Source organism: Gossypium arboreum, chromosome 8 (genome assembly GCF_025698485.1).
Source record: "Gossypium arboreum isolate Shixiya-1 chromosome 8, ASM2569848v2, whole genome shotgun sequence".
Taxonomy (NCBI): Eukaryota; Viridiplantae; Streptophyta; class Magnoliopsida; order Malvales; family Malvaceae; genus Gossypium; species Gossypium arboreum.
The window spans coordinates 119,142,222-119,160,070 of NC_069077.1; the positions used below are offsets into that span (position 1 = coordinate 119,142,222).

The 17,849-nt window shown below is 34.5% G+C and overlaps 1 long non-coding RNA gene across 13 annotated transcripts; it reads right to left on the reverse strand.

The window, feature by feature from the left end:
• Window positions 1-7,940: 7,940 nt before the first annotated feature.
• On the reverse strand, window positions 7,941-12,176 carry LOC108460579 (uncharacterized). Of its 13 annotated transcripts, none has more exons than XR_008269467.1 (11): window positions 11,566-12,174; window positions 11,023-11,068; window positions 10,806-10,845; window positions 10,475-10,525; window positions 9,673-9,758; window positions 9,058-9,146; window positions 8,816-8,961; window positions 8,630-8,708; window positions 8,439-8,510; window positions 8,256-8,289; window positions 7,941-8,160 (listed from the first exon to the last, which is right to left on the reverse strand). It is a non-coding gene; the product is annotated as an uncharacterized LOC108460579 (long non-coding RNA). The 13 variants fall into 13 exon arrangements; XR_008269465.1 differs by having other exon boundaries at window positions 10,475-10,713; window positions 10,970-11,068; XR_008269471.1 differs by having other exon boundaries at window positions 11,054-11,068; window positions 11,566-12,173.
• Between the last annotated feature and the right edge of the window lie 5,673 nt (window positions 12,177-17,849).

Genomic DNA, 17,849 nt, shown 5'->3' on the forward strand with positions numbered 1-17,849 from the left:
TGGTGTTTTTTTTTTTGGTCTACGAAACTCGAGAGAATAGATTCGGGAGTCGGTTACGTGCAAGGAAGGATTAGCACCCTCATCACGCCCAAAATGGGCACCAAATTAATTAGTTATTGTCCTAGAGTCGAAAGTTGAAAATTGAGAATGAATTTAAAATATGATCCCTTTTTATTGATATTGGTTTAAAAAAACACTTGAATTAGTTCAAAACAATCGTTAAAGACTTCCTCGTCTTGAGATGTCGGAGTATCACATCCCGTAAGTTAGGACACGATATCATGAATTCCCGAGCGCAAGTTTTAATTTTAATTGGAATTCCGTGTGTTTTAAAACTCAAAAGGATGTTTGGCTATTTAGAATCAACGAGAAAACTAAAACCCCGTAAGTTAGGGCACAATTCTTCAATGTTCCAAAACGCAAAACATTGCCTTATTTAAAAAATTTTGTTTTTAAACCATAGCAAGTATAATACTTAAATGACGTGTATTATTTGTTTGGATTAAAACAGTCCATGTTCGGACAAATACATTCGAGGTCGATGCGCGATATGATTTAAATGAAATAAAATAAAAGAGAGTACAGAGCATGTAATAATAATACAAGAATAACATCACAAATGTACGACAAATATAAAGATGCGAGTGGACGAATTAAGGTACACACAATGACAATAAACACTCAACATGCATTATTTAAATATTAACATTAGTAATCAAGGAACAATAAAAAATAAATGAATAAATAACATATATGACAATCTAAAAATAAATAGTATAAGGCAAATTAAAACGAATAAAACATAAGAACTATTCAACATGATAATAACTAAGTTTTAAGAGTAAATAAAGTAAAAATGAATCTTTAAAATATATAAAATAACTTAAGAAAAGATGATACATTTATTTACAAAAATTTTAGATCGAATGATGCGTACACATATATATATGTATATATAAGTATGAAATAGGTAATAATATGAGGAAGTAACTTATAATGAATAATAAATAAAATATTTAAAATAAATAAATTGAGTTCTAAAAGGGACTAAAACAATTTTAAATAATAAAACAATTTTAAATAAATAATACACAAAACAATTTTAAAATGAAAAGGTAATTTAAAGTAAAGAATATAAAACAATTTATAATAATTAACATATTTAATATTTTTGGCATAAAATAAAATAATCTATATATATATATATATATATATATAAAATTTCAAATAAACAATATGTTAAATGGATCAAGATGAATAATACACAAAAAAAAAGTAAATAAATAAATAAAAGGACACTTTAAAACTTACAAAAGAGCTCAAAATGAGTAATGTGTAAAAACAAATTTAAAATAAATATTGTTCAAAAATAATTTAAATAAATATATATATATAAATCCAAAATAAAATAAGTACCTATATAGTCTTAAAAATGATAAAAGGTTTACGATACATAATAAAGGGATTTAAAATAGTTTTTATATAAAATAGTGTAACTAAATAATATATAAAAATTTAAAATAGGGTTTAACTCAAATGACATACAAAATATTTAGAAAGAATGATGTGAATAGAGACATTGGATGTAAGATAATACATAGAAAAATGTTTAAAATATATATATATATATATATGTATGTATATGTATACATGTAATAATCTAAAATATCAAGATACGTACAAGAATCTCAAAATAAATACTACATATGATGATTAAATGAAATGATATATATAAAATATTTAAAATTGGTAATAATTTAAAATGCATGATGTGTTCAAAAATAAATACAATAATAATAATAATAATAATAATAATAATAATAATAATAATAATGTAGATAAATACATAAAAATGATAAAATAATAATGATAATAAACTAAGGAATAACAATGATACTAATAATATAAACAAAAATATAAACAAAAAAAAAAGCAATAGCAATAATAATAATAGAATGAAGGTAATAATAATAATAGCAAATAATATGCAAGAAAATAAAATACAATTATAATACCATAATATTAAATAATAAAATAAAATATAAAAGAAAAGGACAAAAAGGGGCTAATTTGAACTCTAGACAGAAATTTGGGGAGAAAATAATAAAATAAAAAGAAATGGGACCGAATTGCTAATATACATAAGTTTCAAAGCCAAATTAAAAAAGAAGTGAAATAAATGAGGCATGATTGAATGTTTGCGCAAATGGGAAGGACCTAATGTAAAATTTCCCCATTTTCAATTAAAAGGCACATATTAGGCCTGTTAAACGGGTTAAAGTGCAGGCCTTCTTTTTTTCAAATAACTCAAAACCTTTTTTTTCATTTTGTGTTTCCAGCCCCCATTTTGAAAAGCAAAAACAGAGAGTTCCTTGGCTCTCCCTCCCTCATTTCCCCTTTTGCTAGGGTTATACCCATCATTGTCGCCGCCATAGAGCCACCGTAGGTGGTGGTCGGGGTTACGCGAATGGGGTCTTTTGACCCCGATTTTGGGGGTGCCCGAAAGCCCTATTTTCTTAGCCTAAAAATATGAAAGGAGAGACCCCAATTTTCCTTTTTGAGAGCCAATTTCAACGACGGAGTAGGGCTCCGATGTCGCGGCTCCAAGGTTCGGGTAAGTCCCCTTTCTTCTTTTTTTTTTTGTTTTAAAACTGATTTTTTGAACAAAAAAGGAAAATAAAAAAATAAAGAAACAAAAAAAGGAAATAAAACTCAACCTTTGTTTTCTTTGATTGCTTAAAATCGTGCGTAACCAACAACGTTTCTGTTCCTCGGTTTATATATCTGAAAAAAATACGTATTAGTTGTTCTATTTTATTTTCCTTGCGTGTTACTTTGGTTTTTGGTTGCTTTCTCCTCTTTTGCATGTTTGCAGGTCCATGGAGAGTCAACGGACGAGGGGGTTTCCACTTCCGTGCAAGGAGAGTCGACCCTCGGGCGGAATGCGTGCTGGGGCACGTGGGTGGTGGCTGCAGCACGGAGGAGGCTCAGAAACCCTAAGATTTCTGATTTGGCTTAAGGTCTCGGGCCTATTGGGCTGACATAAACTGGGTTAGGGGTTTTGGGTTATGTTTGGGCCATTTATGAATTGGGCCTGCTTGGTTGTAGATGGGTAGTGTAGTGAGTTTGGGTTATTTGGATTTTTAATGTTTGTAAATGGACTTTAGTAATTTTGGGTTTTATTTTATATCTCTTTTTGGTCTGGGCTGGTTAACAATTATGGGCCCGGGTAAATTTGGGTACCTACAATCTACACCTTTGACTTCAGCTTGTTTACTTCTCTATGTCTTACCAGTCAGCTTTCATTGCTGAACATATTAAGATGAAACCAGTTTGATGTTAATTCATGTGTTCATCAATAAGAACCTTAGCTAATTTATTACTCAGTAATATCTAAACCTATATATATATCAGAACCCAGCATATCCAAAATGTGATAGATTTTTGAGTAATAGTTCTTAGAACCCAACACATTCAAAGATTATACTAAGATCTTGTTATTCTGATGTTGTAAATTTCTTGAAAAAGTAATTAGTTATATTCGAAAAAGTAATTAATTAAAGTTGGATAATAATGATTGATAACTTTGGGTAAGGATTATTTTGGAAATTGAAAGAGATTATGGGGACCTAAAGTGCATTTTCACCATTGACTTAAAAAGATTTGGTGGCAATTAAGCTACTTAGTGTGTGTTAAATGCCATTAAAAGGTGTAAATGATTGTGGCTAGGTGTCTGAGTGTGTAATAATTAAAGGAATTTTGGTGATTAGTGCCAAATGACAGTGATGATGCCAAGAAATCCCACCATAGCATGCTAATTAGAAGTGAGGCTGCAATCATTTTGCTTCGTTTTGGTAGAAAGAGAGAAAGGAAAATTCTACCTTCAATAAATAGGACTAAATTGCAATTTCACCCTATCATTGGGTAGGCAAAAGAATTGGTGTTAGTGGTGAGTCTCATTAATCAAATAAGGCTTGATGACACCTTGAAAACTAGGTCTCAAAGTAAGGAAAATTAAGAGAATAGTGAAGCTAGGTGGAGCAACCCCACAAATAAAGGCACTCACGGCTGAATGAAGGAGAGGTTGATGCTGAAGCAATCAGCTAACATTTGACAAAAAGAGAAGGTGAAAAACTAAGGAAAAAATTAGAGAAAGCGTAGCTATTCATGGAGGAGGAAAAAAGATATCTTTTCATCAATTCTAACCTATGGTTGTAAAGAATCCACCGTACAGTTGAATTAGTATAGTTCATAATTGAAGGAAAGTGTACAAGTGAGGAGAGTGGTGGTGGTAGAAGCCAAAAATTTATACCCAAATTAGTAAGGAAGATAGTTAATTAAGTCTGAATTGATTTAGTTTTACTTCTAATACTAAATTCTATGTTACTTAGGGTTGGTGAATTAGTATGGTCATGTGTGTAATTGTGTATATGCACGTATACTGACGAAAGGGAATTGTAATGAAATCTAAATGACATCCGGATATGACAAGAAGAATAAGTGGAAAGTGTTAGAAAATTATGAATTATGTCCATTACTCTTTACTAATATTAGGTTCTTGAAGAATTGGAATTGAATTAATTCTTAATTGTGTTACCTGATCAAAACAAAAGGAAGAAATTGGCACTTTAAAACATGTGATACTCCTATTTGGTATGTGCTTATTGAATTTTGCTCATCTTAAGCATGTGTAATTATGTTCAAAATATAAATTTTTAAAGGTAAGTTAAAATGTCAATTTAAATATTAATGACATGGAAATTGATTTTGGAGTTAAGATTTATCAGGAATATAATCTTATAATTCGGTATAATAATTTTATATTTAAGTCAATACATTTTATGTAATTTTAGGTTTATATTAGTTTTTCCGTCCGTGTGATGTATAGTTGATTGTGTATATTTATTAAAATATGTTATATTTATTTTTAAGATTATTGTATAAAAATATGGAGTGTACCTCCTATTTATCAGACAATATGCAGGCACTTATTGAAGATAGACGCAACCAGTCACAAAGCAAGAGTGACGTCACGGCAAGGACACTCATAACGTTGCAACGATTTCTCCAATTAAGTAGTCGCGTTTTGACAGCTCAGTAGGACTCCTTCCAATCAAACTCTAATTATATTAGAGATATTTTGGTATGATTAGAACTTTAAACTTAGCATATTTAAAGGGGGCCATTGTATCTCTATTTTTTATAGGCCAATTAAGAGGCGAGAAGATGTAGTTAGGGGTGTTCAATCGATTAACCGACCGGTTAACAGACCCGAAATAACATTAACCGAATTAATCGACTTTTCAAAATTTTTAACCGTTAACCGAACCGAAATTTTTTCAAAAAAAATAATCGAACCGAAATTTTTTCAGTTAATTCGGTTGGTTAACCGAATTAACCGGAAATTATATATTTTTTTTATTTTTGGTTAAAATAAGTATAAAATTAACCGAATTAACCGAATTAATTGAATTAACCGAATTACACGAATTAACCAAATTAACCAAATTAACCGAATTATTTGTATAAAATTATATGTTTTTATTTTTATTTTTATTTTTAGACTTTTATTTTTATTTATTAAATTATTTGTAATTTTTATGATTGGGTTGGGTTGAGTACTTGGGTTAATATATATTAGATTGAGTGTTTGGGTTTATGTTGAATTGGGTTTGAATAAATAGTGGGCTATTTATATATTATAAATTTATTTATTAATATTTTCGGTTAAACCAAAAATATTCGGTTAACCGACCGATTAACAGAATTCGGTCGGTTAACCGAATTTTTTCGATTTTACCCAAAATTTGCACACCCCTAGATATAGTCACAAGATGAGTTTTAGATTGAGTTCCATGATAGCTATGGAAAGAACTTTGTACCCAGGTTAGAGCTTCATATTCGAGGTTTGGGTTTTATACATGTAATACATTTAGGTTTATTTTCTTCATATTGTACTATCATTTGTTTAATCATCTAGTAAAAAGTTGAAGCCTTCTTTGCCCATAGTTTTTATCCTCTTAATTGAGGGTTTTTCACGTAAATTTGTCTACCCAATTTTCTCTATTCCTTCTTTCTCGTTGTTTATACAGGTTGATCCTCAACTAAAAATTTAAACATTCAATTATTAGTCATTTTGAGAATGAAAAATGTATGATTAGAAGTTTAATTTTAAAAAGGTAAAAAAATTATCAATGTATCAAATCATAAAATTTTTTATTAATAATTAATAAAAAATAATTACATTTTAATAATTTTTGTAACACCACAGACCTAGCCTAAACGTTATAGCCAAATCCGAAAATGCCACAAAGAATAAGTTTTAAAAACTGAGTTGTTTCGATAAACCGTGTAACTTTTATAACTTATTTTCATTCATGATTATTGCTGAAGACGTCATTTAATTAGTTCATTTACCAAAACACTTATTATAGCGGGAAGTTTAGTAAAATCGACACATTTCAGAAATCGGGTTTGTATTTTTGGAAAAACCTTTATTTGCATAAAAACGTCGTTTTCATAAAACATTTTAACAAAGCATGCAAACTATCAAGCAAACAAAAAATCAACAGTTAAAAAGAACCATACAGTCCAGAGAGTCCTAGAAATTACAAACTCTCAAATGAATCCAAAATTTTAAATAAATCGTAAATTACTAAGTTTAACAGTTTACGGTCGAGTGGTCACCGCTGAATCTCCACCACACCGATCCATCTAAGTTTTTGATTACCTGAACAGAACAGACAAACAGATGTGAGTTTTCGTAAACTCAGTGTGTAACCTGACAGAATAAAGCATCCAAATATACAGAAATCTCATAAACTCTCAGATATAGATTCAGGCTCATACCCATTTTAGATACAAAAAACAGAACCAGATATACAGAATCCTACCCTATCCTTTACACACCAACTCCGACCATTCCAACACATCATGTGGGGTTAAAGACACACACCCATCCCTACACACCATATCATGCCATTACAACATAAGTCAGATAATGTGCAGCCATGCTGCCAGAATATTGGCAAAAGTCACCTTTCAGAACACTTCCTCCATATATACAAACCCCACCGCATAAACAGATGTAGAAATTAGATATAGAAGTAACAGATTGAACATGTTCAACATGTTTATATACAGATAACAGACATACTTAAGCAGTACAGTCAGACATACACTTAATATCCCACTCAGATCAGTCTATTAGAATATCATAGCATACAATATAGGGTTTAGTTAGCCCTTACTGACCCTACTGTAGGCCTACAATCGATCGGAACGACTCGTGTGACCCTAAAGAAAATTTCAAAAACATGGACTCTCACGACCTGACCCAAAATCCACACGCCCAACTTGGCCTAGCCCATGTGGCTCACACGACCACGTTCACGCCTCCACACGGTCATGTCTTCACTACAGCAAAACAGGTTTTTAACAGCATTTTTTGGGCCTATATAAGAGCCGCAAAAAATGCCGCTATAGATAACACCGCTAAATGCCGTTATAAAACATTATCTTTAACGTCGTTTTTCCCACAAATGCCGCTAAAGAATATGACTTTTAGCAACGCTTTTACCACAAACGCCGCTAAAAAACATGACCTTTAGTGACACTTTCCCCACAACACCACTAAATAAGATTTTTTTCAAAAAGTCGCTAAAGATCATGATATTTAAGGATATCCACCACTATCCAACTACTACTTTGCTTTTATCGTTTTTTCATGTTTCACATTTGATGTTCCTCATAATTTGTAGTTCCGCTAATTTTTCTTCATTGTTTACCTTTATTTTTTGTTAGTATAGTACTATCAACTATAGCACTCCCCATGAAATTAGTTTTATTTATAAGAATTATAAATAATGTGTTGAATTTATTACGACAGTTTAAATAAAATTTAGTTGAAAATTTTTCTACCAATCAAAAACAGCAAACAATAAATACCAACTTTCTTCCTTTCATTGAAAAATGATATTCAAAATTATTACACTGAACTGCAAAATGCAAATCTTATATATCACTGGGATCTTAAGGATTTTTCAATAATTAATCAACAACGAAAATAAGCATTCTACTCTAAACAGGTTCATTGTTGCTACGATGGAGATTTGATACCTTATTCGGTTTCCCTTCAACATCTGCTTTAGTAGCCGTATCCTGACATAATCAACGAACCCGACATATTAGCATGCAAAATATAAAGAACAAGAAAGTGTTCCATTACTAATCATGTTAGATTAACAAGTGCAAACCTGATGCTGCATGCGCCAAGCAACATCTGACCACCTATATCAAGAAAAATATAATCATCAAAAACTGGGATTTGAACACAACTGCTGCATGATAAATAGCCCAAAACATGCAGTTTTATATGGTATTGAAGGACAATAATTACAAAACAATCATCAAGACAAGCTTCAAGATTTATATATTACCTTAGTTGCATTAAGAGCATCTTCTACTCTCAATTTCTTTTCTTTAAGCTCTGTTTCAGTTTGAGCTCCAACCTTTAAATTTTCAAAAGAACATCACCTCAAAAATTGGATAGAAATAATATAAAATTTCTTAAAATAAATTCCATATGGATAAACTACATAGAGTATCCCTTCAACTAACTAGTGGTTACCTGTATCACTGCCAGACCACCAGATAATTTAGCAATCCTTTCGTTTAAGTTTTTCCTTCTCATAATCCTGTTCTGCAGCCTGCATTAAAGTAATAATAAGTTAACATTGTAAGCCTGCAAGAAAGCCTGATAACCACAATTAGTGCAAACTTGAAAGACATCCTCAATGAGATTTTTAATTTGTACAACTCGTTTATTCACTGCTTCCAGAGTGCTTCCATCACCCACGATGGTGGTTGTATCCTTGGTAAGCACCACTTTAGAGGCATGACCCAAGACTTCTTTGCTAGCTTTGTCCAAGGAAAGCCCAACCTCATCTCTAATAACAGTACCTGTACACAAATGGTAGATATCTCTCAATAATTAGAACACAAGCAAATTAAGTTTTGGGAACAATAAACACATGAAAAATACAGAACTATAAAAACCTCCAGTAAGGATAGCAATGTCATCCAGATACTGACTCTTGCGTTCTCCGAAGCTGGGAGCTTTGAGAGCAGCAATCTTCAAAGCACCTCTAAGTTTGTTCACAACCAGCGACAAAGTAAGGTGAGATATAACCACGGTCAAAGCACCTCCCACCTAGACTAACTACTTGAAAGTACAAAAGAAATGGATCTGTTTTTATTCCAAAAGATGCTAGATTAGAAGATAAAAATATGGCTAAACATGATTTAGTACTAAACCTAAATTAGATGGAGCTTACATCAATTCCATTAAACAAATTTGCCAGTTTAAACCAAACTCTGAGGATGAATCTTAAGAATTAAAACTATAGTGATAAATTCCATGCATTCTTGATAGATAGACATATGCATAACGCTCAACCAACAAAAACAACACCATGATGCCCAAATAGATGGCAATGCTACAAGATTAGAGCCTAACAATTTAGAAAATAAAACTGAAATTTGATCTAGAAAAATAATTTAAAACTATTGCTGACTGTTTCAAAAGCAAGTATGAACTGCTCAGCTCTACCAACATCAATTTTTTTCAATTCAAATACTGATCACATAGACTTTGCTGATTCCAGTACTTACCATAAATCAAGAAATTGATCAACAACTTCAGGAGAACTGTCCTTGAAGAGCTCCAATGTTATAGAGCCTTTCGCAGTATCTAAAATCTACTCATAAGAAGGGGTAAAACAGAGTTAATTCATTGGATAAAACTCATTCTGAATAAGATTTCGATATAAAAGCCTAAAAGTAAAACAAAGTAATAAATGAACAACTCAGCTAAATTTCATTCATCACAAAAAGCCAACCTGTCAAGATTGTAGGATACCATTGAAAAACCTCAAAGGAATACCAAAAAAAGATGCTTTATTGAGAGACATGCTAATGAAATGTTTTCTTAATGGGTGATGCTACCGAGAACATGATAAAAGAATTTCTTTTGTAATGTCTTTAGATGAATTCATGTACTCACAAGACACGTCCCTGCAAGATGAAGGAAAAATTTACTTGCAGAAAGCTGGTTAAATATATAAAAGAAATGCCTTATTGAGAGACATACTAAGGAAATATATGTTTCCTTAATAGGTGATGCAACCAAGAACATGATAAAAGAATTTCTTCTGTAATGTCTTTTGATGAATTCAATTGCTCAAAAGACACATGTGCAAGCTGAAAAAAATATTAGTCGCAAAAAGCTGGTTAAATAGATAAAATATATATATGCATTGGATAAAAAAACACATTGTAAGTTAATCACCTAGGTCAATATTGTTTCTAAGAACCAGGCACAGCACGTTGGAGGCCAGTATTACAAGAAAGTAGACATTATTCACAGAGGCACCAAATATTAATTAGGAAAGAGCTTAGCAAGTAAGGAACCTACAGCATATCCTGGAAGATCAGATTTCTTTGAATCCATGAAAGAGTTGTCACCCTACCAAATACAAGCTACAATCATTAGAGAGGATATAAAGTTAGACACAATAATAACAAACAGGCAAAATGCCTCATCATAGAAAGCCTCATAAACTAGGATACATTCACAAAAGAACAGAGAAAAATTGCCTTCAAAAATCCTGAAAGGATGATACGTTGATACAGGGCACTGAGTAAAGAGTTCTACTGTAATTGATGAAACAAAGACTTCAAATAAATATGAGACCACGAGGATCAAGAAAAACATTTAGAATAAATAAGGTTCTTAAAGAGTCTACCTCAATAACTGATTCCCTGTTTTCAGTATGAATTCTTGACCTACAGACAAGAAAATTGAGTCAAATTCGACTGACTACTAAATATAAACCATAATTTGTTCTCCAAAAGCAGTTTTATTTTTAAATGCACTACTCTGCAATTTGCAAGTCATACAGTAAATTACATGAATAAACAAAGCATGCACATAATCAAGTTTAAAAGCATTGCAGCACTAACTCCCATGGCCAACAGCCGAATTGCAACGAACCTTTGAGTCCCGTGTCTGTAGGTGGCATACACAGAACCAAGATTTAGTTCAAATATGTACCGGAAAAAAAGGATTTATTGAGCGTAGGAAAAAAAAACTCATAATTGGCCATTGTGCCATATAATTCGGCTATAAGTGCAGGTCAAAATCTTCCAAATATATAAAAAGGCTTAGGAAAATTATAGTATTCTCGTGAAACTATCCTCCTGTCCGCGTAACATAGATTAAAACTAAATATTTCAAAGCTACAATAATTTTTCAAAGTTTACAGTATCAAGAATCAAAGGTGAAGTTGAACATCCTAAGATCTAAGAGTTGAAAATTGAAATATATGGAAACTTGGAAAGGAAAAAATATAAAATAATAACTCCTGACTTGAATTTTTCATCCAGGTGGAAATAAAAACCCTAGAAAAGAGAATCTTCTGGGACGAAAAAGCAGAAATTGGAGGAAAAATAAGACATCAAAGTTCAAATCGGTTAACTTCAAATCAATGGAGAGAGAGAAAGTACCTGTAATTTAGCGTTAGTCCCGTCGAAATGAAAAAGGAAAAGAGTGAGAGTATGTGAGAGTATTTGTTACTTTTTCTGGTGTCTGGAGTTGTTGATCCCTTCGTATAGACACCGCAACGAGAAGATCCAGCCAAAGATAAAAGATAAACAAAGAGAAAATAAAACTAGAGAGAGTCCGGTGAACGGAGTAAAAAGCAGCAAAGACGGAAGAACGAGCAACGAAGATGACGGAAGGAAGAGGGAAAGAGAGAAGTAAACAAAGTGCAGAACAGAGAACGACGTTAAAGTGGAGGTAGATAGTGCCCGAGGGTACGGACGAGCCAACGTAAGTGAGTGAGGTTTTGCAATGACGAGCTAGGGGTGGTGGTAGGAGGTCGCCGGATGCGGCGGCTGATGGCAAAGAGAGGATAAAAGAGACAGAGTACTTTACCTTTTAGGTTTTTGTCAGTGGTTATGGGAGAAAGGCGGCTATTACTTTAGCATTTTTCTGTAAAGCCACTATTGTTTTACCTTTGGCGAACACCGCTATTGCTTTACTTTTGCGAAACGCCGCTGATGTTTTACATTTTGCGGTGTTTTTGATTTAAGCGTTATTAAAAATACAGTTAAAAATCTATTTTATTATAGTGTTTGCCCACAGTCATGCCTTCGTCTATCACACAGTTTTTCAGCTTTTGTCGAAATTTAATTTTATGTGTTTCGAGTATACACCTAGCACGATTATGGTGCGAAATCACACCCGAGGCCTTCGAAACTTAAAACATAGTGTTCAGATGCCTAATTAGCAGACAATTACAAATTGACACATAATCCGAAATAATGCACAAGATGTAATGATGGCACGAACAGACCCTAGCGCGATTTAGGCTATCACAACGAGACTTCACCACTCACCACTTTTTCCTATACCACAAATATGCAAAAATCAGATCCTTTACTTACATGCCAAAACACCAACACAACGATTAAGCCCTACCCAACGAGTTGAAATACTATGTTACAAAAACCAAAATGCCCCTTACCAAGATAGTGCGAACACACCGAAATAACGAGAAATAGGAATACAATACAAGAAAACAGAGTAGAAGGGAGGAAGAGGAAAAGGGGAAAAATGACATAGAAAAGAGACTAAGTTCAGATTTTTTTTGTGGAAAGAGAGAAATTAAAATTTGATAAAAAGAAATAATCCCATATATGATAACGTATCCCTTATTTTCCTTCCAGTAATCCATTAACTCATAACCACATCAAAATTTTTACTCAACTGAAATTCTACCGAACAATAGAGAAAAAATTAACTTCCATGCTTGTACAGGGATTATATACACAGAATCTCCAACACACAGACTCCTAATCACTTGAACCAGCAAGCTCATTCCCATTCAAATATGAATTAACAAACAATTTTATATAAGGCTACTCAATAAGGGTAAAGCTTGGTTCAAAAATAAAAAAATTTGTCAAAGTGAGAATTAAACCCAAAACCACACATGAGACAGCCCAAAATTGACCCTAGTCGGAATGTGGTTTCGGGACCACAAAACCGAGGCATAAAAATAATTAAAATTTATTTTGATGCCTATAATATGTGTGCTCATGTATGACATTTTATGATGATTGATTTAGTGTTATAAAGGTGAATTCCACTAGAAAGGACTTAGTAGTGAACTTTGAAAGTACGATAGGGAAATGTGTGATGACTAATTAAAGCATGCATGCAAAATAATGGACTTGCATGTCAAATTCCCTTTTACAAGTGATGGCCGGCCATGACAAAGAGATATGGGCTAAACATGTCATGAAACATGTTTTGTTGGGCATTAGGGAGAAATAATAAACAAATAAGCATGGGTAAGAAAAGAATGAAAAAAAATGTGTGTGAGAGTAGCATCCCCCATTGTCGTGCAACCAAGAAGAAAAAACAAAAAATTTGTTCATCCTTGTTCTCTCCTTTTGGCCAAAAATACTAAGAGGAAGAAGGGATTTTGCTTCATTTCCTTTATTTAGAAGAGATCTAGAAGGTGATTTGGCTAAATTTGCATCAAGAGTAAGGTATGTATGAGGTTGTGTTGGGAGTTTCATGCATGTTTTGGTTGCTAATTTGATGTGCATGTTAGCCATGGCTCAAATCTTTGTTATGCCATGGAAATGGCATTTGGCCAAAGTTGTTATGGTGATAAAGCCATTGCATGCTAAGTGTGAAACTTGATGATGATGCATGCAATGATGGATTGTCTACCTATGAGTAAGATTTTAGCTTTCTTTTGTTTTATCATGATTGAAGTTGAAAAGAAGCATGATTGTCATATTCGCTATGATGCATTCTTGAGCATGATTCATGCTTCTTGCATGTTAGTTAAAATTTGTGTTTTGGATGGCTATGGACACCTTGAAATTGCCATGCTCATATATGCATATATATGATTGCACATTATGTTTTGGTTATGAACTAAGTGATGAATATATTGGTTTAAAGAAGAAGATGTGGAAGAATGCTTGTGAAATTGCAAGCACAATTGCCTAGCACACATGTAGGTGCTTGATGCTATATTATAAGTTTTGGGCCACAATGTGCAAAGCATTAATTAGTAAATTGCATGCTGTTTTTGTGAGGTATTAAGTGCAAAATTGACCTCAACATGTACATGAATATTCGCCTTGGGTAGCCTATTGAAGGCCTTAGCATTTCCTTGATGCTCGAATAAATTGTATTGAATTGCTTGATGTAGTATAAAATGTGCATGACCATTGTGTATTCAAGCTAAAGGGTGGCCATATGACTATTTAAACTCCTTGTCATATTCGGCCAAAAGCTAGCACAATGAGGTTTTAATAAATTGAATTTGTTTGAATTAGCTCAAGAGCTTAGAGGGCCACAATTGGACAAGGGGAAGGAGAAAGTGATCGAATAGCCGAAAAAGCCGTTCGACAACATCCGAGGTAAGTCCTCAAGAAGTGACCCTACTTGAATTGTGTGAAATAAAGTATGGATGTGTATTGATTATTGATTGTGTATGCATGAGTATTTGAATTCTAACCGGGCTAAGTCCCGAAGGCGAATATGCTTGTGACTATAATTGCGTTTGAGCCTTAGTAACGAAAATGAATTATGTATGTCCAATGATAATTGATGTATGTGTTCATGGGAAATTGAATGATATCCGGGCTAAATCCCGAAGACAATTATGCTGAAATTATATCCGGTTAAGACCAAGGCAATTGCGCTAGTGGCTACATCCGGCTAAGACCAAGGCATTCGTGCGAGACATTCTATCCGGGCTAAGACCAAGGCATTTGTGTGCGTGATTATATCCGGTTATATTCGAAGAATCTTGGGCTGGAGGTGAGTGTTGGTTGCTGTAATGAATTCAATTAGTACACTCGAAAAGCCCAAAGGATAAGGTACGTTATATGTGCATCGGAAAGTCGACATGTTTGAGCAACATTCGCTCAATCGACTAATGAATTTCAGTTATTGAATTGATTGATACTTTGTGAAATTATATAATGATGAAGTGTGAAGTAAGAATGTGTATAAATGAAATGATGCATTTGGCTATGTGAATGTATTGCTGTAATTAGAGTTGATTATATTCCTTGAGACCTACTAAGCATAAAAATGCTTACCCGTTGCTTTGGCTCTCAGTTTTCTAGATTTCGCTCGAGGCAATCGGATTTGGGATCGTTGAAGTCGAAGTCATTCACACTATCAAGCCTCCATTTTGGTATAAATTTTTGATTGAACTTGAGATGGCATGTATAGGACTACCTCTTGTTTGTTAAATATGTTGTAATGTAAGTATGTACGGCCATGCGAAAATGGCTCGAAAAGGGAAGCATGAACTTAGACTAATTGTGGGTTGTATGTATATATTTGGTGTCATGATGTGGCTATGGCTTGGAAATGGGAATGTTGGTCATATGATCAGCCATTGGCATGGTTAAAATGATCATATATGAACCTATGTATGGCAAGACTAGTTGATTCATGGAGACTACCAAATAGGTAAGTCCTACCTTAAAAACAGATGCTGCCAGCTGCAGTGGCATGAATGTGAAAAATCACCAAAATTCATAGGAATGGAATTAAATAGTGAATAAGCTATGTAAATGAACCTTGATGAGTCTATTTTCATATGGAAGAAACGAAATGGTCATAGGAGTTACAGGTTAAGAGATATTAAAGCTATTGTGAGACAGGGCCAGAATGGTTTCTGGGTTCCCTGTCGCAACTTTAAAAATTCACTATAAATTATCCAAAAAGAAGTAGGAGACATACCTTATATGTACAGATTCCATTTTGAGTCTAGTTTCATTAGAAACAAACGACACCAGCATTAAAGCCTTGTACAGAGAGATATTCAAGTTATACCGCGCGAAGGTCAGAGCAGTCGATCCCTGTAACATGGGTAACTTTAACTAATAAACTGTACCAATTGGCCCGACCAAAAATCCTAGAAATAAATCCATGGATGGATATATGAGTCTAAATTCAGGAAAATTTACGAAACCAGTTTCGAGTTTTGAAACTCGAGATATGATTTTAAGGCGACAGTGACGCAGTTTTCCAGCCTGACTGGAAATGTCAAATTGGTGGGCAAACCACGTGAACTTGGCTTGTTAACCCCTCGGGTCCGACACCGGCGATGGTCTCGGGTTTGGGGTGTTACATATTTATTGGTATCAGAGCCACGGTTTAGTCGATTCTAGGACTACCGTGATGTGTTTGGGGTCTAGCTATACATGCCATTAAATGATGAATCGATAGTGTGATGATTTCTGACAATTTGACTTTATGTTTGTTTATAGCAATGGATCCCGATCCCAACCGAGCGATAGCTGATGATGTGGAGAGTGTGGCGCCTGCTCCCGCGCAAGGGACAGCGCCGGCGGACTCTCAACCTATGGCCAGCAATCCTAATGACGAGGCTAGGCAAGCCTTTTATAGTGTGATGAGCGAATGGTTTAATCAATACATTCGAACCAACACTACTGTTCCACAACCTCCATTCCCGACAAATACAACCCCGCACCTACAATACCTCCGGTGACTGACCAAATAAGGTCAAGTAAGCCCCAGTCGATAGGATTCGAAAACATGGGGCCACTGAATTTAAGGCTACGGATGATGATGATGCCGAAGCGAGTGAATTATGGTTAGATAACACTATCCGGTGCTTGATGAGCTATCCTGTACACCGATGAGTGCTTAAAGTGTACCATCTCCTTGCTACGCGAGTCGCCTACTATTGGTGGAGTACTCGACTTGTGGTGCCTAGAGAGCAAGTGACTTGGGAATTCTTTCAAACCGAGTTCGAAAAAAGTATATCATCGAGATTCATCGACCAAAAGCGGAGGAATTTCTTGATCTTAAGCAAGGTTCTATGTCCGTTACCGACTACGAACGAAAGTTTGTGAGGCTTAGCCAGACGCGAGAATGCATTTCGTCCGAAGCTATTATGTGTAAACGCCGAGGATGGGCTGAATGATGATATAAGGATGTTTGTTGGCATTCTCGAGATACGAGAGTTCGTAGTACTTGTTGAGCGAGCTTGTAAAGCCGAAGAGCTTAGAAAGGAGAAACAAAAAGCTGATGTGGGGATTGGAGAATTCCGAAAGAGGTCCTCGGGAAAGTCTCTTCAACAAGCATCGAAGAGATTTCGAGATGATGCGAGCCGGTCTAGAGGCGTTTCGGGCTTTTCTAGACGAGGACGCGATCGACCCCCTGTGACCACACGAGTCACTTCGATCGCCAGTGGTGGAAATGATCGCCGAGAGAGGGCGGAGTGTCCACATTGTGGCAAATGGCATTCGGGGAGCTGTTGGTTTCGTGATCGCTCCTGCTATAAGTGTGGATCGGCCGACCACTTTATGAAGGATTGCCGAGGATGCATGAGCAGAATGTAAGTCGAGTGCAAACCCGGTGCTACCATCGCCGAGGTAGGCCACCTAGAAATATGGGCAATGTCGATTGGCGGTCGAGAGGATCTAGAGATGCTACCATCGATCCGAGGCTCGTGCTCTGCTAGGACTTATGCCATACGCGCACGCCGAGGATCTTGCCTCTCCGGATGTTATTACCGGTACTTTCACTCTTTTCAATACAAATGTGATTGCTTTGATTGACCTGGTTCTACTCATTCATATATATGTGAAACCTTAGCATCCAAGAAGACTTTGCCTATTGAGTCTCTTGAGTTTGTAATTCGGTGTCAAACCCCTTGGGTCATTACGTGCTTGTTAACAAAGTGTGCAAGAAAAGTCCCCTAGTGTTCCGAGGTTCT